Raw genomic sequence first — 25,998 nt, 5'->3', positions numbered from 1 at the left:
TCCCTTCTCTTTCCATCCTCCAAACCTCTCCTTGCTTTCTTTCAAATTCATGGTCTTTTTCATTAATTGTTGTATATATATATATATATATATATATATATATATATGTATGTATGTATGTATGTATGTATGTATGTAATAGACAAAACCTGCTCAGTCTGTACAATATTACTTGTATGTATGTTTTCCTTTTTAAAAGATTTCTTTAATGTATATGAGTACATTGTTGTCTCCAGGTGCACCAGAAGAAGGCACTGGATCCCATTACAGATGATTGTGAGCTGCCATGTGGTTGCTGGGAATTGAACTCAGGACCTCTGGGAGAGCAGTCAGTGCCCTTAACCACTGGGCCATCTCTCCAGCTCCCATAAGTATGCTTTCTTAAATATTTATCTGGAATGCTTTGTAGACCACTAGGTGGGGATGTAAACAACATAGCGCTGTTCTCTCATAATTTGCTCTAGAATAACTTTATGTAGCCTTCACTATAGTTCCCAGAGAAGAGTGGATAAGGCAAAGGCTTATTCATAAAGGCACTTGGTTTCTGTTTTTAAATACCACAACAGCCTGGATTTAGAGAAACTTAACTCCTAAAACTATGAAATCATTTTTGCTTGAACAGTGTGTTGTGAAACCACAGCATGACTTTGAGTGACTCCAGGGTCATAATTTGTGAGGTGTTTTTATCTTGTGGGTTTTTCTTGATAAATGTTTAATTATATTAGATCAGAAAGATTTGCGTGCTAAAAAGATAAAGTAAAGGGTTGTAGAGATGTCCCAGTGGGTTAAGAGTACTTCCTACTCTTTCAGAAGACCTGAATTCTGTTCCCAAAACATATGTCAGGCAGATCACAACAGACTGTAACTCCAGTTCCAGGACATCCCATGTCTGCTCCTGGCACCCAGGGGTATCGATAGATAGATAGATAGATAGATAGATAGATAGATAGATAGATAGATAGATAGATAGATAGATAGACAGACAGACAGACAGATAGGTAGATAAAGTGTGTTTACACACACACAAACAGTTTTCTTAAGTTGTAATTTTTTTCATTTAAAAATGTAAAATGTATTTTCTGTATAGGAGTGTTTATCAGCATGTATGAGTACCAGGTATGTGCTGGTGCCTGCAAAGGCCAGAAGAGGACATTACAGTTTGTGAGCTGCCTTATGGGTGCTGGGAATTGAGTCCTCCGGAAGAGCAGCCAGTGCTCTTAATTGCTAACACCATCTCCCCAGCTCCCCCACCACACACACACTTTCGGTAAGGTCCTGGAGGGATAGTTCACCAGTTACACACTCTGGCTACTCAAGAGGTCCAGGGTGGCTCATAATTGTCTCTAACTGTAGTTCTCTGCGATCATTGAGTTGGGTTAGGGTTACTTACATGGACATGGGCAGACAGGCAACTGAAGACGATTTTTAAAACTATGTTTAAGGGGCCGGAGAGATGGCTCAGCGGTTAAGAGCACTGACTGCTCTTCCAGAGGTCCCAAGTTCGATTCCCATGGTGGCTCACAACCATCTGTAGTAGGATCTGATGTCCTCTTCTGGTGTGTCTGAAGACAGCTACAGTGTACTTATATGTAATAAATAAAAAAATGAATTAGAAAGTAAAAAAAAGGTTTGTAATGATGACATTAAAATTTTAAAAAATATGTTTAAAACAGGGAACACAAATTTTCTATTTTAGATGTTTAGAATGTTCACCAGAAAAGATGACTTGAACATAGGTTTAAGCCAATAGGAAATCACTGTTATCTGGCTAGCAACAACATTGGGTGTTGGGGATCCCAGTGTAGAATCTCAGGGTGAGCTTTTAAGCACAGAAACCATATTCTGGGTTAACATACTTGAGTTAGCAGGAATAGGCAACCAGAAGCAGAACCACAGAAGCTGAGAAACAAGGTTAGGACATTTAGGGAATTCAATGGCTTAGGTCTTTGTTTTCCTTTTTGGCAGGTGGTGTTGTGTTTTATGGCTAGAATGGTACTTCCTTCATGGTGTCAGTTGTGTTAAGGTCTGGAGGCCTGTTACATTAGCCTTTTCTAAATCTGTAACATCTACATCATAAAGTTTGCCCTTTACCCTTTGAAACTAGCATGAATTATATTCACACACATCATCTAACAATCTGCTGTTTATAAGACTTTCAGTATCATAAAGTGGAACCTAGTGATAACTAAATGATACTTTCTTATTGTCCTTGGCATCTGGTACACTTTATGTTTCTATAAATTTGTATTGAATTATATATTCATTAGACATAATTATTATTATGTTTTTACTTGGATATAAAGATCGAATATGATAAAATTATGATATTATCACTTAGAAATACAGTATTAAATGGTGTGCAAAAAAAAATCAATGAATCATTTAAAATTAAAAAAAAAAAAAAACCCAGCCTAGGTGTGTTGGCACACACCACAAGTCCCAGAATTTGGAAGGCAGATACAGGTAGATCACTGAGTCTTGAACTCAAGGCCAACCTGATCTACATAGGGAATTCCTGAGCTACAGAGTGAAATCCTATCTCAAAAAGCAAGCAAGCAAACAAACAAAACATCATAGTTTGTTAGCTTACTATGTGGGTTATTCACTCTTACAGTAAGAAGGGAACTAACAGTGCTGTAGAACGAGGAAGAAGTGCTTCATCTTAGAACAAAGGTCAAAGTGTGTTTACACATATACATAAAGATATAAAATAAATAGAAAATATATATGAGTTGGTAGGGCTTATAAAACATCTTTCATTTTAAAGTATTTTCCATTTGTTTAAGTGTTGCAGGTCAAATATGATTTTTTTTTTTTTAGTTGGTTGAGACAGGGTTTCTCTCTGTATCCTTGGCTGTCCTGGAACTTGCTTTGTAGACCAGACCAGGGTGGCCTTAAACTTAGAGATCTGCTTGGCCCTGCCTGGATGTGTGCTATCACTTAATATTTTAAATGAGCTTTAGGGTTAGGAGATAGAGTAAGACTTAGGTAAGCATAATCAAAATATATTATGTTTTTTCAATTAAAAATAAAAATGAACTGTACCAAATTTATTTTGTACACCAAATAAAATATCAGAACCACTTCTACTCTTTTCATTTCCTCAGTGACCAGTTTGTTCTTGTCTCATTTTTCTCTTTAAAAGTAAACAGATATTTATGTTTATTTAACCATGGATGCTTATACTTGCTCTTTCAAAGAAGACAGTAAGTAATCACAAATGCTTTTTAAAAAGATCTAATTCTCATTATATTTACATGACTATGCACATATTTTTCATGAGCATGCTGGTATCTTTCAAAGCCAGAAGAGACCATAGACTGCTCTGGAGCCGGAGTTACAGCTCCTGACATTGGTACTGGAAACCAAGCTCCAGTCCTTTGGAAGAGCAGGAAGCACGCCTAAGGGCCGAGCCATTCTCCAGCTCCCACTGACACACTCGCTTCACGCTTTGATTAGCTTGGGGTTTGCCTACTGTGTCTGGGAAACGACTCACAGTTCGTAGAAATCTTCACCATTAGGTTTACAGCCACATGATTTATTGTGCTCCACAGTGTTGATATTCTGTTCTAACTTAGCAACATATGAGACTTTATGCTTTTCTAGTTCTGGAATTAAAAGGAATGTGATTCATGGCCTTGCCCATGTGTATTTTATAGGTATAAAAGCATTTCTTCACAGTGTGTTTAGAAAGGGAATTGTTAGGTAGAGATAACCACATATATCCTTACCTGACATTCCTAAGTCCTCCTCTGTAGACATTGTGAGATTTTATATTCCTAGATGCAGGGAATAAATTCTTCTTTGCATGAAGTCACACAGAGGTTATTGAGACCTTTGAGTTTTTTACTGGTCTGTGAGGTGAGAAATCATACCTTTGTAAAAGAGACAGGTCGGTGCTACTTTGCATTCTTTTAACGCAGTGAGGCTTGATGTGCCAAACAAAGAGATAGTTTAGATTATTTTAGAGATCATTTTAGGCCTTGATTTTAAAGATAGATACTTTAGGAACATTTTCTCTGATAACTTCTTACCTGTGGGTTGTGCTACAGTTACTTTCTTTGTGATTTGTCTGTGGGCTTCAGCTATTTTTTATTGTAGTTCACTTTGGTTTACTTTGAAAAAGAGTCTTTCCTAATGCTAAGCTGGATTTGAACTTGTGACCCTTCTGAGTACTGATTATAAGTGTGTTCCACAATACCTAATTTATGTAGTGCTTGCTGTGAAATCATTTTAATAGATCATGTTTATCACTCTTTTATTGCATCTGGATTTTAAATTCTTCTTAGGACATTGTCCTTCTTACCTAAAATGAAGAAAAGCTGTTGACAAGGCTGGGGCTCTGGGTCAGTAGCAGAACACTCCTTTCGTAGTGCTGAAAGAAGGAAAAAGGAGGAAACAAGGTGAGGGGGAGGACATGGAAATTAAAAAGCAGGAAAGGGGCTGGAGAGATGGCTCCGCAGACGAGCACTGGCAGACTTCAGAGGACCCAGGTTCAATTCCCAGCACCCTCTGGCAGCTCACAGCTGCCTGAAACTCTACCTCCAGGGCTTCTGACATCCTCACACAGACTGGCACAGGGCAAAAGGCAGGAGAGGAAAGAGGACAGCCAGGAGATCAGCATGAGCTTCCTTTCCTTCTCCACCTTACCTCATAGTTTACATTCATTCCCCAGTCCATTTGGGGGTTTTGCTTTTGGCTATGAAAGTTCCCAGTATTCTTTATTAGAATTCTGTTTTTCTTCTGTTTTTCATGGGTAGTACTAATATGTTTTCAAGCTTGAAATATCAAGTTTTCTTTTTTTTTAAAAAAAAAAAGATGGCACTTTTTACTTTGTGTGTGTGCTTTGTATACTTGTATGTACTGTATGTACGTGTGGGCACTGACTGTGCACCTAGAACCAGGAGAGGCTGAAACAGGGCTGGCTCGCCTGGCTGCTTTGTGGGAACTGGGAACTGCACCCATGTCCTCTACAAGAACAAGTGTTCCTAGCCACTGAACCATCTCCCCAGTCCCAAGTTTGCTTTCTACTGCTTCCTTTTCAGGATATTGAGCTATTTATGCATACTTACTTATCCATCCTAACTTTAATATTAACATTTTCAGTCTCTGACCAGATTGGGTATGAATTAATTTTACTGGAATTTATGTTTTACTAATGCTGAGTCATTCTGTCAATGAATGTGGTATATTTTTACATTCTTTCAAAAAATATATTTTGTAATGTTTTCAGGTGTGTTTTATTTTTATCTAGGTAATTTGGCTTTTGTTGTGTTCTAAGACCTAGAATCTAGATATTCATACATGCTAGCCAGCCTCTAGCACTGAGCTATGTGCCGAGACTTTCCTTCCCTTTCGCATTACTGTTTAAACTGATTTTCTCTTCTCTGTGTCTGTCTTTCTGTCTCTCTCTCTCACACACACATACACACTAACACATACGAGACAAAAACAAACAAAAACCAGAGCACTATGTATAGAATAATATGCTAGCAAGTGCTCATCAACTTAACTGGATCTGCAGCTCTTGGTTTTCTGAGACAGTGTCCCAACAAGCTAGCCTGGCGCTCACTATGTAGTCTAGGCAGGCTCAGGGTTTTTTTTTTCTTCTGCTTCCACCAAACGCAGCTTCTGTTATATCTTAGAATTGTTTGCTGGTTGACTTGTATAAGAATAAAAAGATTTTTCATCCCAAATATACACAGTATGCAAAGTAAAAAAAAAATTCTGAGGACTGTATAACTGATACTTGATCCTATAAACAAGGCTGTCCCTGCTTTAATATGTTCAGAATTTTTGAAAAGATTTAAACATGAAATGATATGAGCGAAGACTCAGAGGTAAGCACAAACTTCAGATTAAAAAAAAAAAGTCGGGCTGGAGAGATTGCTCAGTGGTTAGGAGCACTGACTGCTCTCTTTCAGAGGTCCTGAGTTCAAATCCCTGCAACCACATGGTGGCTCTCAACCATCTGAAATGAGATCTGATGCCTTCTGGCGTGTCTGGTGAGTCTGATGACAGCTGCAATCTTTGGGGACTGGAGAGGTGGCTCAGGCTCAGCGGTTAAGAGCACAGACTGCTCTTACAGAGAACCTAATTTCAGTTCCCAGCGTGTGGTTCCAATAGCTCACAACTGAGGGTTGTAACTCCAGCTCTAGGAGATCTGCTTCCTTTTTTCTGGACTTCATGGACAGGGCACGTACAAGCTTAAAACACACATGGGGTTAGGGGAATGAGAGAGAGAGAGAGAGAGAGAGAGAGAGAGAGAGAGAGAGAGAGAGAGAGAGAGAGAGAGAGAGAGAGAGAGAGATAGGGTAAGTTTCTTTGAGTGTGGTTTCCTTAGATGTAATTTGTGAAATTTGTAGAGAGGACTATCCACAGTGACTGGTGTACACTTCAGAGAGACTAGCATGGGCCCATCTGTACATACTTCCCTTTTCTGCAATCTCTGCCTTGCAAACAGTGGTCAGGGTCAAAGTTTTGAGTCAAAAGGCTCGATGGTTTTGGTGCTGCTCTGTTAGCCTGCAATGTTCTGTGGCTAGTGGCTTAGATTCTGGTATAAATTACTAAATATGAATTAGCCATATACCCTAGCCTCTTACGAATAGAACAGCAAGAACATAAGTAGAAAATTGAGCCAGGAAAAGTAAGACATAGACTAAGGCTCTAGTAATGACTCCCTGTGGGGGAAGTTCAGGGAATAAATGAGACAGCCCTGGGGTGGGGGTAGGGGTAGGGTTGGGAGCATGTGGGTGGGGGAAGGGAGGGACCAGACTGGCAGCCCTACCCTATCCACAGGGCAAACCTTGGTATAATCATGTCCCCTCTTGAAGGAGGGAAAACTTTGGAGAAGATCTGTTTTGTTGCTTAACATATCTCCAAAGGCTGCAGCTAGATGCAGCATTAAAGTGGTCCATTCTTTCTTTATTTTTTAAAGATGTATTTACTTATTTTATGTGAGCACATTGTAGCTGTCTTCAGACACACCAGAAGAAGGCATCTGATCCCAGTATAGATGGTTGTGAGCCACCATGTGGTTGCTGGGATTTGAACTCAGGACCTTTGGAAGAGCAGCCAATACTCTTAACCACTAAGCCATCTCTCCAGCCCCAAAGTGGCCCATACTTAGAGAATACAGTGCTCTTGGAGACCTGAAATCAAGGAACAGCAGTATCAGTGATGGGCTGGAGATCACTATAGAAATGGGTCAGTTATTTTACAGTGCTTGGGCTCAACTGGCTTCTTTTTGTTTGCTTGCTTGCTAGAGACAGGTTTCATTATGTAGCCCTGGCTAGCCTGGAACTCAGATCTCTCTGCTCTGCCTCTCAAATGCTATAATTAAAGCTTATGTCATCATGACTGTCCCCAGGTTCTTGGCCTTTTGTCCAAAGAACTAAAAATCAAGGCTCACCGAAATTTGCAGAAGAGGTAAGATAATTTCAAAATGAGGTGGTAGCACAGATTAGAAAAGGATGCTTGTCAAGAGTGATGGTGGGTCACGTGACAGATGGTATTCAAGGGCCCTGAGGATAGTTTGAGTTTCCTTTTATGGGGTTTAAGTGATTTCTAAGATTCTCTATTTTGGTTGATAGATTGGATCATGTAATCATCTTTCTACTGTGTGTGTCCCCATAAGGCATTAGGGTTTAATCTTAAGCTTACTCAGTCCTGTGTAGGCATAAGATGGTAAATGGGCTTCCTCTCTAAAAGTTCATGTGAGGACACAGTTTTACATTAATCTACAAGCACCCAAAACCAGTTCAGGCTGAATTGCCTTTTCTTTCACATTACATTTGAAAGGAAACAGTCTATGCTTGGTGGTTGTTAGGGAAAAAGCAACAGATCATTGTCCAGAGAATAGGTAGCTCGATATAAGTGAGGGTTTCACTTGGCTGCCCGGTACAGTGTTCGGAGGGGTTTGTGTTGTAGGATATTTGATCACACTGTGAATCCCAAGATTATGTTATTTACTGGAAAACACTGCTTCTAGTTGTGATGTGGCTCAGCCTTAGTACACACCTTAATGAAGGTCAAGTTAGTTTGTAGAAGGAAGCACCCATGTTTAAAAGTGATGTCTACTTGAGTGGCAGACAAAGTGACAAATCAGAGAAAGATTTGACAGAATACAATCTGCCCAACTCTCGTGAGAAAAAGAGAGAGAAGGGAGGGAGGCAGTTTACCAGGACAGTATGGAAAGAACAAGGTAGACACACGTGAAGACAGAACAGCCAGGGAATGAGAAGGAGCCAGAAGATCAGAACAGACTGCCAAAGTTAGTACAAGATCAAAAAGAGCGATTCAGGAGAGGCCAAGAGAAGTCAGATAGAATCAGTCAGCGTGGAGAGGAATTTGAACTGAGTTGACTAGGTAGCCAAAGATCAGAACGAACTAGGAAGCAGTGAGCTTATTCAGCAGCAAGTGTCAGCAGCTGAAAATATTCTAGGCCTAGATTAGATTGTATAGAGGCTAGAAGCTTCCAGGACTAAGCCCAGGTTAACTGACCAAGAGGACAAAATTACTTGAGGTGAATAAAAGATAGATGTAACCAACCAGCTTGTGTGCATAGTACATGCAGGTAAAGGAGCTGGTCTGCCAAGGCCATAATTAGAAAAGAGGGATGTACATAACTCAGTCCAAGTGGAGTCCCAGGTTACTAAGCTATGTGTGCTTGCTTAGGCCACTCTGCTGGCAGCCTGACAGCATAAGGACTTCCATCAATGTTTTAGTGACCTCAACTTGGGCCAAATTGAGATTTGTGATTTGATGTAGAAAAGAATTTCAGGACTAGCCAGTATGAAGCAGAGATTTTTAATTAAAGTTTTTGTTTGATTGGTTGGTTGGTTTTGTTTTATTCTTTTGAGATAGGGTTTCTCTGTGTAGTCCTGGCTATCTTGGAACTTTCTCTGTAGACCAGGTTGGCTTCAAACTTAAGAGATCTACCTGCCTCTGCCTCCTGAGTGCTAGGATTGAAGGCATTTGGCATGTGCCCTACTGTCCTGCTTTAAAGATATTTTAATATAGACATTAAACATGTCAGCAGAAAAAAATAAGAACCCAGAGTTGCCAAGTTTGCGTGCATGTGGGCTCATAGGTACAATGCTGTACTTGTCTCTGCATTGGCCATATATGCCCTTCTATATGGCACAAAAAGACCTTGTTCTGTTTTGTTGCTTTTCTGTTTTCTCTCTTGGATAAGTAATATTATAAGGTGATTCAGACATAACTTGGATGGAATTTCAGTCTCATAAGGTAAATTCTGGAGCCACTGGGGCTACACAACGGGCTGAGGACATTTTCTTTCTCTACGAATGGCGTTCAGGCGAGATTGTTAGAAAATTGCAGGTGTGTAGTTACGAAAGACAAAGGCTCTAAGCAGTCGTTAATAGTGCTGCAATTCTGTGTCAACAGGATTTCTGCGTGAGGGGATCCGCTCTGAGAGTCTCTGTCCTGTCTCAGTGCAATAGTCATTTCTGCCTTATTCCTTCCGCCGGGTGAGGGATCGCTGGGTGGGACCGGAAGTTGTGACTCTGGCAGACAGAGGTCTGAGTTCCCTGAGTTCTCCCTTCTCCTGCAGAACTTTGCTGTTTGCTTCTCTGGCACACTTCAGACAACATCTATTGGCTGGGACCTTAGCCAACTCAGGCTGCATAAAGTTTGTGTCTAGGGGAAGTGAGAGCCTGCAGGACCCACAGACCACAAAGCTAAGTGTGACCAGCATCAAGTCCTGATGTGCAATGAAGGGAGGCGTCTGTAGTGAATGAGTGTGATGGACACGTGATTCTTGATCAGCCTTATTACCACAGTGGTTAGGTCAGAACCTGGCCCCACTGTGACTCAGCCACCCACCCACCTGAGGCCACTTAAAACACAGCATAGTTAAAAGCAGAAAAGGGACATTTATTATATGTAGCCATAATTGTATGGGAAGAGGAACAAAGGTATACTAACCCATCCCTCAAAGCTATCATCAGCTTCCTGACTTGAGTTTTTGTTTAGTGTGTGTGTGGGGAGGTGTACAGTTGTCCATGTATACTTGGAGTCCAGAAGGTACTTGGTATGGAGTGTCTTTCTCCATCACCTGCACTTTTTTCTTTGAGATGGTTTGAGATGGGGTCTTTCACTGAAGCCCAAGATCCCTAAGTCAGCTAGCCAGATTTGAGGAATCTGTCTGTCTCCACTTAATACCTGGAGTCTAAGATCTCACCACACACCTAGGCTTTTGTTTTGTTTTGTTTTGTTTTATGTGGGCTCTGAGGAACTGAACTTAGGTTCTCATGGTTGGGTGGCAACCACATCACTGCCGGAGCCAGCTCAGGCTTAGACTTAAATGGCAGACACGGATGTGTATGAGTAAGCACACTGGCCAAGGTGTGGTCATGTTCACCACTGCTTGGCTCCAGTGAAGTGAAGTGGTCTGATTAGTTGTCAGAACTTTGTGGAATAAATACCTTTCTGAAAGACAAGCTCCTCCTGAGTTGGCACTGTGCCCAGTTTTTTCTTCTCACAGGATAAAATTCCCTGGAAAATTCCAAATTTCTTGGAATGACAGTTTTCAATAGTATGGGAAGGCACCTGTGTGTCTTTAAAATGTTTTCAACCCTGCTAGTATGGCCTGGGCCCAGGCAAAGAATCAGCCCGAACAGGGAGGAGAAGGGCGAAGGGCTCTGTGTCAACACTCACCCCTAACCACAGACCTGGTAGACTGAAATCAAAGACCATCCAGGAAGAAGCCATTCAATTCTAACTTTTTAACAGCTGATTTTACTATATTTAAAAACTTCTCTAAACTTTTTGTTTGTTTGTTTTTGGTCTTTTTAAGACAAGGTTTCTCTGTGTAGTCCTGGCAGGCCTCAAACTCTCTCTGTAGACCAGGCTGGCCTCAAACTCACACAAATCCACCTGCTTTTCCCTCCAAGGGCAATGCTGGGATTAAGGGCTTATATCACTACCACCACCACAACAACAACCGTCATGTATATTCTTAAGAATTCTGTCTCTGTTAAGAGACAAAACCTAAGAAACCAAGGGAGTGAGTGACAGCCCTAGTAGATACACTGAAGGCATTGAAAGTGTGCAACTGAATCATAGAAAAACCCTGGAGTTTAGGAAGAGATGTGGACACCAGCTGGAAGTAAGTTCCGAGTAAAAACTGAACAGCTGTTTATAAAGACAGGTAAGCATGTCATCGTCCATGTTAGGCACCATTAATACATAACCAAACACTAGCACTGCCCTGTCTCACACTTACCTTTCAGAGTCAGCCAAGACATGGCGTTCCAGTGCAAGCACAGACTAAATCAATTCACAAGGAACACACGAGCATTGCAAATGTGCACTTGAAGAAGTGTTACCCACGGGAGTTAAGGCAGGGGAGAGTGCCTAAGATGACCTAAGCTCGATATAAACCTAGGAAAGGTAGTATATGTCTGTGATCTCAGCACTTAAGAGGTGGAGGCAGGAGGATCAGAAATTCAAGGTCATCTTCATGTACAAATCAAGTTCCAGGCCAACCAAGGATATATATATATAAGGCCCTGTATGAAAGAAAGCAAAAGGGAGGAAGGAAGGATAGATGGATGGGAGGATGGAAGGAAGGGTAAAAGAAAAATGCAACAAAGGCTGACCATTCACAGAAGAGGAAGAAAGTCACACATGGACCCAGGGAAGGATGCCTTATGACAGAAGCGGTGTCAGCACATGTATTTCCGTGTACCTGTGATCCCTAGCATGTGTGAAAAAGAAAAAATAGTATTCAACCCAGTTAGGAAAACTATGAACAAAATTACAGGAATCAGCAAATACTTCTCAGTATTAACATAACATGAAATGGTCTTAAATCTCAAAAGATGCAGACTAGCTGACTGGATTAAAAAATAATTTTCAGGGTCTGGAGACATGGCTCAGTGGTTAAGAGTGCTTATGGTCTTGCTGAGGACCTGAGTTTGGTGAATTACCCACATGGCAGTTCACAACTGCCTGCACAGTTGCAGGGCATCCTTTTCTGACCTCTCCAGGCTTGTGATGCATAGACACACACTCAGGTACACATACTCACATGCACACAATTAAATAGTAAATATAATTTTTTACTATTTACTATATGCAAGAAACATGCCTCAGTGGCAGAAACATATAGACCAAAAATGGAAGGGTGAAAATAATAACAGAAGTTGAATGAGAATGGACTCCGTAGGTTCATGTTTGGATGCCTGGACTCAGCCGGTAGAAGTGTTTAGGAAAGATTGGGGTGTATAGTTTTGTTGGAGGAGGTATGGCCGTGTTGAAGAAAGTGTGTTGTTGCTGGTGGCCTTTGAGAACTCAAATGCTCAAGCCAGGCACAGTCTTACTCTCTTGAACCCTCCGTCTCTCCGTCCCCCCCCCCCACACACACTCTCAATCTCTTCCTGCATCCTACAATGAGGATGTTAAGCTATCAGTTAGTGCTCGACCTGTCTCTCTCTGTTTCCCATTCTGATGATCATGGACTCACCCTCTACAACTGTAAGCAAGCTCCCAATTAAACGCTTTCGTTTATAAGATATGCCGTGGCCATCATGTTTCTTCATACAGTAGAACAGAGACTAAGACAAATATTGACCACAGATTTCTCAGCACATGGGAGGCCAGGGCTGGAGACATTCTCTGAACTGAAGACCAGCTTTGGGTACAGAGTGATTTCCAAACAAACCTGGACTACCGGGTGAGATTTGATCTCAGGAAAACCCCACAAACATCAGTATGGCGACTCATGACTATATCCCAGCATTCAGGAGGAATTTGAGATAGGAGAAATTCTATGAAGATTGCCGTGATTTTTGTAAACCAGAAAACAAAACAAACAAATAACAAACGAGGCTAATTTTCCTGATGAAAACAGATAAAAGAATTCTCAGTAAGACTTTGAAAATTAAATCAGCAAACTATTTTTTAAAATCTTGCAACATGATCTAATTCATTTCACTCCAGATAGTCAAAGAATGTTTAACATGAACATAATAGTAAATTTAATTCCACACATAAATAACAGACAGAGGCAACAGTCATAGGGTCATCTCAATAGCTGAAGAGATGGTCAAAACAGAATTTGACACCCTTTATCATAAAAGCTCTGAAGAAACTAGGCAGCGAGGGAAGACACCTAAATAATAAAGACTAAATAGCACAAATTTTAGCCAGCATACTAAATGGGGAAATGATGCATTTCCTCTAAAACTGGGAGCAGAGTACAAGTATGTGCTTCAGGTCTGGGGGGTACAGATGAGCAGTGCTTGCCACACTAGCCTGACAACCTGAGTCTGGTCCACAGAACCCACATAAAACGTTGGATGCAGCAGCATCTGTAACCCCAGCATCCTTACCATGAGATGAGAGCCAGGTAAGGGCGAATTGGCTGGAACTGTGAAAGGCAGCTCTCCTGCAGTATGCATGCAGCACAGCTGTAGGAACAGCAAGAGACCTTGTCTCGGCAAGAGCTGGCCTCTGAGCCGGGATGGGTAGCACTTTCTTTCTTGCTAGGCAGGTGGATCTTTGTGTGTTCAAAGCCAGCCTGGTCTACACAGTGAGATCCAGGACAGGTTACATAAAATGCCCCTTTCAAAAACAAACAAACAAACAAAACATTTGGGAGTCTTGATATTGTTGAATTGTTAGGCAGAGCAAAGCAATCAGGGAAGGAAGGACATAAAACTGACACCCATGAGAAGTCAAATTCTCTGTGCTTGAAAATGATATGATCCTGTACTTCAGAACTCTGCAATCTCTACCAGAGATTACAGATGTAACTTTCTTCCTGGAACTCTGCCTAGCATGCACTAGGCCCTGGGATTGATCCGTAACATGCACTAGCTGGAATGGTGGCACAGGGCTCGATTCCAACACATAAGCTGTAGTAACAAAGACCAAGGTTATCTTTGCATACACGGCATGAGGCCAACCTCAGCTACATGATATTGAGTCTCACAAAAGCAAAAACATTTCACTAGTGAGTTATTAGATCTAATAAACTTTTAGCAAAGTAACAGGTTATAATATCAATATACAAAAAAATCATTAGTTTTCTGTGTACCAACAACAAACGTACTGAGAAAAGGGAGAATGGTCAGAAAACACTGTTCACAGTAGCCTCAGGACAAGAAAAAACAGGTATAACCTAAGCGAGAAAACCAGAGACTTCTACAATTAAAACTCCGAAGCAAGGAACTAAAGGGAATACTCAAATTGGGAGCTCACACAACAGAATTAATACTGTGAACGTAACTATGTTATCAAAAGCATTCTGTACATTCAATGTAATACCATCAATGCAAATGTATGAAAAACAGTCCTAAAGTTTATTCAAAATCACCAAAGGGTCCCCCAAGCCCAAGGCAATCCTGAACATAAGAGTAATGTTGGGCTGGGTATAGTGGTGCATGCCTTTAGAGGCAGGCAGATCTTTGTCACTTTGAGGCTAGCCTGGTCTATAAAGTGAGTTCCAGGACAGCCAGAGCCACAGGGTGAAACCCTAACTTCCAAAAACAAAATCAAAACAAAACAGACTGGAGCCAAGACTCAGCAGTTAAAAAGGCATACAACTCTTCCAGAAGACTTGAGTTCAGTTCCCAGCACCCTTACCAGGAAGCTAGTAACTGCTTGTTAACTGAGTTCTAGACAGTCAGTATCTTTGTTCACAGACAGACAGACAGACCCACACACACATGGGAGGGAGGCAGACAGACAGAGACAGAAAGAGAGAGAAACTATGATCTATTGAGTCAAATTAGTGTTGCTCACATGTGCTAAAGAGTGACCAATTGCGATGGGATAACCAGTCAGGGAGTTTGTCCTTGTCCAGACCGATTCTCTCTCACTCAGCAACCACTTATTGATTATAGCTCTTCATCTAGGGGTGGGGCTTTGTGAAATTTCTCTCATCCACTGTGGCTTATCAGCTGGTGGCATCATTATGAAGGTCTTGCTTATGTAATTATAATGTTGAGATTTAATGGCTGCAGCTTCTCTTTCAAGTCAAGAAGACACTAACTCATAAGTGTTGTGGTCCTTTGACTCTTACAGTGGTTTCATCCCCTCATGAGTGATTGTCCCTGAGCCTTAGGTATAGGGGCTGTAAGGCAGATGCACCAGTTAAGCTTGAGGAACCCACGGTCAATGGCCTGGAAGACTCCTCCCTGAGGACTGCCTCTCGTAGTATCAGGAAATGCTATGCAAGGTGACAAGAAAAAACAGTCACAAGTAGACCAGCTGTAGAGCCCATGAGTCACAACAGCACCTGGTCTGGCAAGAGATTCTCATATAGTGCACTAGTAAGTAACACTTCTACCTGTGGGTAGCCAACAGCTAATTGGACTTAAGACCTGCTCAGTAGGAGGGAATTCATGCCTGGTGCTATAACTCTCCACTTTGTTCCACGGCTGATAAGGCCATAGAACCCAGAGGAGAACCTACTACTGCCAATGTGATTTCTTTCTTTCCTTTTTTATGTTTATTTGATTAGTGGCAGGCAGGGCACCACAGCGTACATGTAGAGGTCAGAGGGCAACTTGAAGAAGTTTGTGCTCTTCGTCCAATATGTGGGTCTCAGGGATCAGACTCAGGTCCTCCGCTTGGCAATATACACCTGGACCTACTTAATCATTTCACTGTAGCCCTACCAATGTGATCTCTAATGCAATCTAAATGCATTTCCTTATGCCCACAGAGACGTGTAACTCTCATCCATAATCAAATGTCTTCTTGAAAAGATAAGAAAACTACAGTTCAGTTTTCAAGAGTATAAAAAATTAGAGGCTGGAGAGACATCTCACTGGTTAAGGTACTTGCTGTTATTGTAGGGAATCTGAGGTTGACTCCACTACATTGGGTGGTTCCAAATCACCTGGAACTCTAGCTCCAGGGGTCCAATGCTTCTATCTTATGAAGAAAATACAAATAATTTGAAAATATTTATAATCACTTATGCACAAGGACATTTATAATGCTGTTGTTAGTAGCATTAGAGAGGAGACAAACCACGTACCTATCAGAAGGAAATGTCTCACTAAACCATTATAGGTCGCCATATCTCTGAAACACCAGACTATGAAAATTAAGGAGAAATATCGCTATAAATTGCTGATCTGGTTCCTAGGTTCGGGGGGCCAACGGGTAAAGGCACCTGCCACCAAACCTGAAGGTTCCAGCAAACTGTCCTCTGGCCTCCAAGCTTCACTGTGGCAGTTTCCCATCCATCAATAAAAAGATGAAATAAATTTTAAAGTGAGTCAGGAAGCTATGAGTTTCTCCATGTTGTTTGGGAGTAGTTCAGAGTAGAACTATGACAACGGAAGGGAAGCTGGCGATGAAAAAGACCAGTGTAGTGACGGAGGCTTGCTGACTCAGCATGTGCAGGGAGGGAGGCCTGCTGTCTCAGCATGTGCGGGGAGGGAAGCACAACCTTTTTAGTAGAATATTCACTGCGCCACTTGACATCTCAAAATAATTTTCAATAACAGTGATGTTGGGAGCATTTGAAGGACTTTGTACCCATAGGACTGGTGGATGAAAAAAAGAAAGAAAAAAAGAAAATTAACCTTCCTCTTAAAGGCTTTAAAAATGTATCAGATAAATCACTAGCTGCTGTTTTGGTTTATACACAAGGCAATTAAGACAGTGGTACAAGAAAGAAAAGTTGACTAATGCGTGTGTATTATTGTGAGGTGTCCCTGCAGGTGTCACGGCAGGCAGGGAAAATGAACCTTGAAGAGGTGAAAATGAAGACTCAGTTCAGCTTGGTCAGCAGGCTGACTCAAACTTCTAGAGTCTGGTGCCAGGAGGTTGGTTCATTGCCAACACATTTAAAAACAGTATAATTTGGAAAAACATTTCCAGGTGTAACACAATCCCCAGTGCACAAGGAGGCATAATTATGTTGAAACTCAATTCAAGGCATGTGTCATTCCTGCCAAGAAGGGTTCTGAAGATAGGTTGTCTGTACTAGCTTAAGGGCCTAGGAAGGCTCTGGCGTAGTCTCTGTCATTTAGATAGTGTAAAGATCATTTGGGATATTGGCCACTTTCAGTCCTGGTGATAGGTGCTTGGGGAAGCCTCTGGCTGTACAGATAACATAAGGGTTATTTAGACTAGCCATGCCCCAAGTCATGGCTGTGGAAGCTTGATACGGCCTGACCAGTAGAAAGCACAGATCACCAAGCTGTTAATCACTTCCAATTCCCAGCCTCCTGGATGGAAAAACAGGAATTTCCTCCTTTGAGGAGACACACCTGTGTGATTAACATTCCTGGTTTCCCTTGTGATCCGTGGGTGCAAGGACCTTCGAATGCTTCCAACATTAATGATACTGAAAATTATTTTGAAATGTCAAGTTATACAGTGATTATTCTACTAAAAGAAGTTTGCTGGTTGGTGGTGGCGGCGACACACACCTTTAATCCCAGCACTTGGGAGGCAGAAGCCAGTGGATCTTTAAATTCAAGGCCAGCCTGGTCTACAGGGTGAGTTCCAGAGCATTCATGGCGACAGAGAAACTCTGTTTCGATAAACAAACAAACAAAGCAAAGTTTTGTGGGCTAGGAATTTAGGGCAGTTTATGTCATGGTCGCTCTGTGTACGTGAGTCCTCAGCACGGTTCCTAGCAGCACACTAACACTGCTGGAATAATAGTGTGTGTGATTTCAGATGATCCGGTGAGGCAGGTCAAAGGTAAAGAGGACAAGAACAAGCATAATTTCCTATCATCGGAAATTGTCTTTCCGGATAAGTAGGGTCTCGAGGCTACCAATTCTATCATTCCAAATGGATCTGATCATTCTTAAAGGTTTAAAAACGAACCAAATGCTTTCTAGTTGAACCAGAGACGTTTTTTGTTGTTTGCAACCAATACTAAGTATCAATACAGAGATACAGGAGGAGGATGTATCCATAGGGGCTGGAAAGATGCCCTGTGTTAAGAATACTTGCAGAAGACCTGAGTTGCATTCCAGCACCATTGTGGCAGCTCACGAACACCTGTAACTTCAGCTCCAGGGCCGTCTGATGGCTACATTGACACACATGTCCATACACACACAATTATGTAAATCTTACACATAAGAAATACACACAATTAAAGTAAATCTTAGAAAAAACACAGAACTAGGAATAATTACTTCATTTAAAAGTTTTAGGATGCTTTTTATTGGGATTTGCTCAGTGGTTCAGAGCACAGGATATTCTTCTAGAAAACTTGGTTGCATTTCCCAGCACCCATATGATGACTCACAATATCTGAAACTCTGGTTCCAGAGGATCCTCTTCCAGTTTCCAAGGACACTACACTCATGTGGTACACATGCATGCAGGCAACACACACACACACACACACACACACACACAAAGACCTTAAACAATCTTTAAAAGAAACGAGGAGTAAGTGTTTTGGTAGAAACTGCTTTGGTGACCTGAGAGATGTTCAGGGGTTAAGACCTTTCACCTAAGTACCAAGCCTAATGGTACCTCAATCCCTGAACCTGGAAAGTCCTCTGACCTCCACAAGACCCCAAGTAAGTGTAATAAAAATAACCATTTGAGTGGAAGTCACAGAGGAAAGGGTGTTGAATGTAAGTTTCCAATAGACACACAAGATACTATGTTCCTCTTAACAAAATGTGTAGCTCACAGCAAATGAGAGCCCTAGGAAGGCCACCTGCACATTGTGGGCAGGGTGTCAAGTGCTGCTCTTGCTAAGAAGCTTCAGGGACCCAAGTAAATTATGAAAAATTAACTTGTCGGTCAGCTCCTACCGTTAACACAGACAGCTGGCGAGAGAAGAAAGTAGATGGCAGTGGGCAGATGTAGAGGATCTACCTGGTGGACAAGACACAGGGCAGAAAGGTGAGGCGGCTTAGGTACAGTTTAGAACTGGGAGGGCTATTCCTGGGAAGCAAAGACTAGGAATATTACCGTCTGACACAAAGAAATCTGGAAACCAAAGAAATGCTGTTCATACAAAAGACTAATACTTCAAATGCCAACAGTTTGTTTTTCTCTGAAAAATATAGGTGCCAGAAGACAATAGAATGTCATCTGAAAAGCTACCATGGTAGATAAGTTAGGCATGGATTCCATGTCCAGTGGAAGTATCCTACAGGAGTAAGAACAGAATTAATACAATTAAGACTTTCTGTTTTGTTTTGTTTTTGTTTTTATTGGATATTCTCTTTATTTACATTTCTTGTTTTTTTATTTATTTTTTATAAGATTGTAATTAAGTATTTGTGGGTACCTATACATACACATATGTATATATGTAACAATAATATAGGAAAAGAGGTTATTAATTTGAGGAGATAGGAGAGAAACTGGGAGGGGCTGTAGGAAGGAAAGGGGGATGTGATACAGTTCTATTTTAATTAAAATATATTCTTTTTTTTTTTCTTGATCTTCAGACAGTCTGTGGGTTGATTCTGGGGTGTTCAGAGCTTTCTGTGGTTAGTATCCCATTATCAGTGACTGCATATTATGTCTGTTCTTTTGTGAAAGACAACTTTATAAATGGAAAACTAAGAGACATTTGTCTTCAGTAGACCTGTGCTACCAGAAGTGATAATGGAAGTTCCTCCTGACAAGAGGAAAGGACGCTAACAGAACTCGAGGATCCTCAGGAACAAGTGAAGGTCAGCAGACATGGTAAATATCTGCTTAAAATAAAACACTATTTTTATCCTTCTAAGTTCTATTAAAAGATGTATGGTTAAAGCATAATAGTCCCCTAGAGTTTTCAATGTAGTCATTGGCTAAATATATAATAACACAATACATAAAATTGTTAGAAAAAGCTGTGTGCAGTGGTGCATGCCTCTAACTCTGGCACCGAGGAGACAGCGGCAGAAGGTTCTGTGGGTTCGAGGCCACCCTGGCCTACATTATTGAGTTCCATTACAACCAAGACTGCACAGAGAGATCCCGTATCAAAAAACAAAAGAAGCAAACAGACAAAACAACAAAACAAAAACCCAAAAACAAAACTGATTGAACAAAACCAAACAAGCAACAAAAACCTTCTATAAAAATGACAAGAAAACATAGGGTATGGGAGGAAGTAAGGAAGATCTATATGCTTTCGTGATCTCTGTCGACATTTTACATAAAAAATGTTCTGTTGAACTCTGAGACCAAGTCACAGTGGCTGGAGAGATGGCTTGCTGGTTAAGAACACTGGCTGTTCTTCCAGAGGACCCAGGTTCAGTTCCCAGAACCCACAGAATGGTGACAGCCATCCAGAACTCCGGGTCCATAGGGTCTGATACCCTCATGGACACCAGTCATACAAGTGGTGCACATACACACACATGTATATTTAAATATATCATACACACAAACACATTCAATTTTTAAAATGACTGAGTTATATATCATAATCGCAGAGAAACTACTAAATAATACAAAGAAATATAGTTAATGAAGCAATAAAAATTTTTAAATGAAATGCTAAAAATATTTGAATTATCTTTTAAAGTTATGTAAGAAGAGAAATAAGAACAATTACAACAGAATTAAAAATTAGAACCAAATGATAAAATTGAATGAATCTAATTAGATCAATAATTACCTTAAATATTAAGTGCTAAGTACTTCGGTTTTAAAGAAAGTACAAGGTATGTTATGGTGCCTGGTGACGCACATCTTCAATCTCAGCAATCAGGAGGCAGAGGCCGTTACATCTCTGTGAGATCCAGGCCTAGTTTTCAGAAGCTATAATGAGAACATACAAAGTAAATCCAATGGGCAATCGAGACCAGAAAATCGAATATCATATCTGACTCTGAAAAGGTAACACTGACTGCTGAATGCCAAGTAGTGGTATTGCAAATCTCAGCACTTGGGAGACAGAGGCAGGCCGATCTCTGTGAGTTCGAGAGCAGCCTGGTGTACAGAGTGAGTTTCAGGACAGCCAGGGCCACACAGAGAGACCCTGTCTCAAACAAAGAAGCACCTTAAAGAATGTACAAAATAGATCCTATAACAAATGAAATAATTTATACAGTGGATCCAGCAATGAGATTTACAAGTCATTTACAACTTTTATATACTGGTAGTAAACTATTAATTAATGTGTGTGTGTTTGCTGCAGGCAGGAGGTCCTGGGCGCTGAGCCCAAGCTCTCAGATGCATGCTGAGCATGTGCTATGCACTAACCCCAAGTGTTGTTCTTAAAGTTACTAGATAAACAGTACTTGGGAATAAGGGGGGAAACACATGCTCTCTATCTGGACAGTTTAAAACTTTGATCACAGCTTTTTACTATATGTACTGCTAAAGAGAGAATAAGCAGAATTTTAAAAATAACCCAAAATAGCAGCTACACCATGTTTATGGTTTGTAATACTCAAAATTATTGAACTATCATCTCTAACCAAATTGCTCACTATAAAAGACACAGTCTCAAAATTCCAATGGGGAATTTGAGAGAGCATAGTAGCTTGATTCTAAAATGAATCTGAAAATTAAAGACCAAAACCAAGAGTAAGCCAGGCAGTTTTTAGTGACATGTGTCATGTGCATTAGGTTCCACCCAGGGTGCCTAGTAGTTCAGTAAGGATATGCATAGATTACAACGAATCTTTCCTCATAAAACAAACAAAAATTAATAAAAGGAAAAACACAGACTTAAAGTTTAAACTATGAATATCCAAGTTTGCAACCTTCAGATGGAAAAATGATTCTTTATTAAAATAAAGGATAAGCCATAAAAGAAAAATGTATATTAATTTCTTAAAAATTAAAAACAATCTGGCCTTTGAAAAATTCTTAAGAAAATGATCTCAGTATATGCATTAGAGGAAATATTTGCATGTGGACATCTAAAGGATCTTGTTTATAGAATGTAGAAGAACCTCACATCACAATCCACCAATCAGAACAAAATGGGTTGCATAAAAAATGGGCAGAAATTTTGCCTAGGCATACCACAAAAGAGGCTATATACATGGGTAAACATAAAATTAGTCTCACGGAAAATTAAAAATGAGACCATGTTCATGTTCATTAAAGTTGTTAAAACTAAAAAGTTGTCAGCACTGAATGCAGTAGGAATGTGTACCAACTAGAATGTTGATATACACTGGTAAATATGCAAAATGGGACAACTTCGGGAGCTGGCTTGAAAGCTGATTAAAATGTATCAGTGAAATGACGGGCTCTGCAGCTCTGTGGTGGACTACTTGCCAACATTTGAGGCTTTAGGCTTTATTCTAAATACGTGCACAAATATAGCCTAAGAAAAACAGACACACTGGTTTCTTCAGTAAGAGGATGGACAGACAGAGGTGAGATGCTCAGGAGTGCTGCATACAAAGGAGCTCTGATGACATGGTGCTAAATGAAAGAAGCCACCAGAAAAGGCTGGATTTGTTGATTCCGTTTATATGAAATATACAGAATAAGTACAAAACAGTTTGGTGATTTCTCATTCTTAGGAAAAGGAATAACATCTGTTTTGTAGGTATGATATTTAACTATGTCATAACAAAAATGTTTTGTGATTAGGATTGCAATTTCATAACATTATAAATGTACTAGATGCTACTAACTTGCTTTCTTTAAAATGGTCTGCTTAATTTTTGCCTGTGGGTACATGTGTGTTTTTGTGTGACCTTGCATGTCCAAACAGAGAATTGTGCATGCTAAAATGTGTGTTCTACTATTAAGCTGTACCTATAAGCCTAACATAGATAATTTTGTATTGTGTGAATTCCCACATTAAAGTACACACAGAGAGACAAGCTCACAACCAGATGCCTTTACACAGCAAATGGAGTCATTTCCAGGCCCAAGTCTGTATTGCATCTTGTTACCCTTGTGGAAGAACTGGAGTGCCTGTTTGCTGCTGACAAAAATGCAAAACTCTAAAATCACTCTGCAAGACAGCTTGTTGATTATGTAAGAAATTGGTCATAGGCCTGAGGAGTTGGCTGAGTCAGAAATGTATTTGCCACACAAGTATGATCTATGTTTAGCCAGGCATGGTGACACACATCTTTAATTCCAGCATTGGGGAGGCAATGGCAGGCAGAGGCAGGCAGATCTCCGAGCGAGTCCCAGGACAGCCAGGCTAAACACAGAGAAGCCTTGTCTCAAACAACAAACAACAGCAACACCAAAACAACAACAAACAACACACACACACAAAATACAGCCTAACAACACACCTGTATTACCTGCTAGAGCATGGGGTGGGGGTTTGGAGTGGGGTGTGGCGGGGGTGGGGGCACAAATACAGGGGTCATAGTAGCTGGCCAACTAGACTGTGAGCTTCAGGTTCAGGGAGAGACTGTCTCAAAAATAAATAAATAAAGTGGGGAGTGATTGAGAAGGGCACGTGACATCACCCTCTGGCCTTCGTATGTATGTACACATCCATGCACAGATGCACAGACACACATGAACACAACCCCAAGATATTTAAACCCAAATGAACCATGTGATCCCAGCCATTATTCTCTGAGGAATTTGCCCAAGAATAAAGAGTATTTGTTTATGCAGGCTTTTGCATTCTGATAAAGTGATTTACATAGCTTTATTCTTACTTTCTCAAATCAGAAACATCTAAACTGTTCAGTATGGGACCCATGAATATAGAAATTATAGACATGCCATATAAATTTGACACAATAAAGCTGGAGGATAAAATAATTCTGCTAAATGGAGAAGCCCATCCACTTTTATTAGATGATTTCATTCCTAAAATACCGAAAGCTACGTTGCATGCCTCTAATTCCAGCACTACGAGCCTGCTGCAGAAGACGCCACTGTCTAAAGTACTCTAACTGGAGAATAGCCGGGAGGTCGAGGTGCACGCCACTGGGGCAGCTGTGTGAGCTGGAGGCCAACCAGGAATACAGAGAGAAGCCCTGACTTGGAAAAAACAAACAAACACATTGAATGGTCCTCACTGAAGATAAAGTAGATGACTACTGGTCTGAAGTCAGGTGGGGACAATGAAGGAGGAAGAGCTACAAAGGAAGTAAGAAACTAACTTGTAAAGCTCTGGAGAGATAGCCAATGTTAGAGTACCGAGTTTAGCTCTGAGCACCTATGTTGACCAGCTCACAGCCCGCCCTAGAATACCTGTACTCATATGTACACATATTTAAAATAAAAACATACTATTTTTATTTAAAACCTTTTTTCTATATTTTGATTATATTCTTATTCTTTTCCTTCTTCAACTCCTCTCATGTCCTCCCTACCCGCTTCCCACTCATCCTCCACTCATTCCTCCCCACCTCGTGTGTGTGTGTGTGTGTGTGTGTGTGTGTGTGTGTGTGTTTGTAAAGAGAGAAAGAAATGAAGAAAAACAAAAAGTGAGAGCCAAACTAAGCATAAGTAAAAGCAAAGCAAAACCATAAAGGCACAGAAAAGCCACGGAGTCCGACTGTACACCTTTAATCCCAGCCCTCAGGAGGCAGGAGCAGGCAGATTTGCATGAATTCAAGGCCAGCCTAGTCAACAGATGAAGTTCCAGGACAGCCAAAACCACACAGAGAAACCTTGCCCCACAAAACAAAAGAAAACAAGACAACACAAAACCAAAACAGGCAGAAAGAAAAAGGAAAGAGAAAAGAAAATAAAATGTGGCTGAGTATGTGCCTTTAATCCCAGCACTGGGGAGGCAGAGGCAGAGGCAGAGGCAAGAAAGTCTGTGAGGTTTAACACCAGCCAGAGCTGTATAAGAAGATTCTGTCTTAAAACAACTACAACAAATGAAAATGTGGAAGAGTAACAATATAATATTCATAGCAGAATAGTTGATAATAGACAAAAGAAAGAAACAATCTGAGTATCATCAAATGAAGAAAGACAGTGATCTGCTTACACATGAAATATTACTTACCCATGAATATAAGTTAAGAACTGATATACATGGCTAGCAGTCAAAATACTGGAAAATGAAATAAGCTAGACTTAGAAAAACAAATGGTATATGATGACACTCATGTGGCACTGAGTGTCACTAGATTTCTAGGGCATAGAGTGGGGCAGAGTTAGGGTGGAGCAGTTGCTTAACGAGAACAGCATTTCTACTTGAAATGATGAAGTTTCTTTGGAAATCAAAAGAAATAATAATTGTATCGTGTTGGGGAGTGCTTAGTGCCACTGAAGTGTACAGTTAGAAATGGTTACATGGCGTATTCCTATTTATTTTTGTCATGAACTAATATACAAAACCATAGTATAATGAACAGGGGACTTAAAGTTTTATCAGAAAGAAGCAGTTGGCCATTTTACTCCACAACAAAACAAAACAAAAACATCGAGAAACTTATTATTCCTTAAAAAGAATCATAGTTTGGAACAATTGTGTTGGGAGTTTATTGTCTTCTTATATCTTCTGTTCCCAGGAACTTGGTAAACCAAGTTTGAGCTATAGAGAGAGTTCAGTAGTGGGGCATATGCTAAGTATATGTGAATGTCTGGTTTCAGTCCCTATGACCACACATCTAAAATACACAACTTGAATGGTCTCCTATTGGTCTGAGTGTCATCTGTCCCCTCCAAAGGCTTAAGTATTGGTATGCAAATAGTGAGAGATGGCTCACATAATGAATGGATTCATCCATTGATGAACTTAAAACGTGATGCTACTGAGAGATAGGGCATGGATCACAGATAGCATGGATCCCAGATAGCATGGATCACAGATACCATGGATCACAGATAGCATGGAGCCCAGATAGCATGGATCACAGATAGCATGGATCACAGATAGCATGGATCACAGATAGCATGGTTCTTACATACCAGCTTCTGAAGTCTGTTTCTTAGCCTTGGCTCTTCATTCCATACATTCTCTTGGCTTCCTAGCCAAAAGGTGGGCAACTTTGCTACACTCTTTCTGCTGTGATGCTCTGTATGACTAAGACATGCCAAATTATACTAGACATGGTGAAACAAAGACCCCAGCTCTTGGGAGGTGAGGCAGGAGTATCTTAGGTTTATGAACAGCCTGGGCAGTGTGGTGAG

At 40.7% G+C, this 25,998-nt stretch overlaps 1 long non-coding RNA gene across 1 annotated transcript in view; it reads left to right on the top strand.

The window, feature by feature from the left end:
* Positions 1 to 24,086, top strand: part of LOC308429441 — a 52,252-nt gene extending 28,166 nt beyond the window's left edge. Inside the window, exons 2-3 of the long non-coding RNA XR_013975323.1 lie at positions 19,560 to 19,662; positions 23,756 to 24,086. This is a non-coding gene — a long non-coding RNA (uncharacterized lncRNA). The remainder of the gene's footprint in view (positions 1 to 19,559; positions 19,663 to 23,755) is intronic.
* Positions 24,087 to 25,998: the final 1,912 nt, after the last annotated feature.

This window comes from Micromys minutus, assembly GCF_963924665.1.
Source record: "Micromys minutus genome assembly, chromosome: 13".
NCBI lineage: Eukaryota > Metazoa > Chordata > Mammalia > Rodentia > Muridae > Micromys > Micromys minutus.
This window is presented reverse-complemented; position numbering and strand designations above follow the sequence as displayed.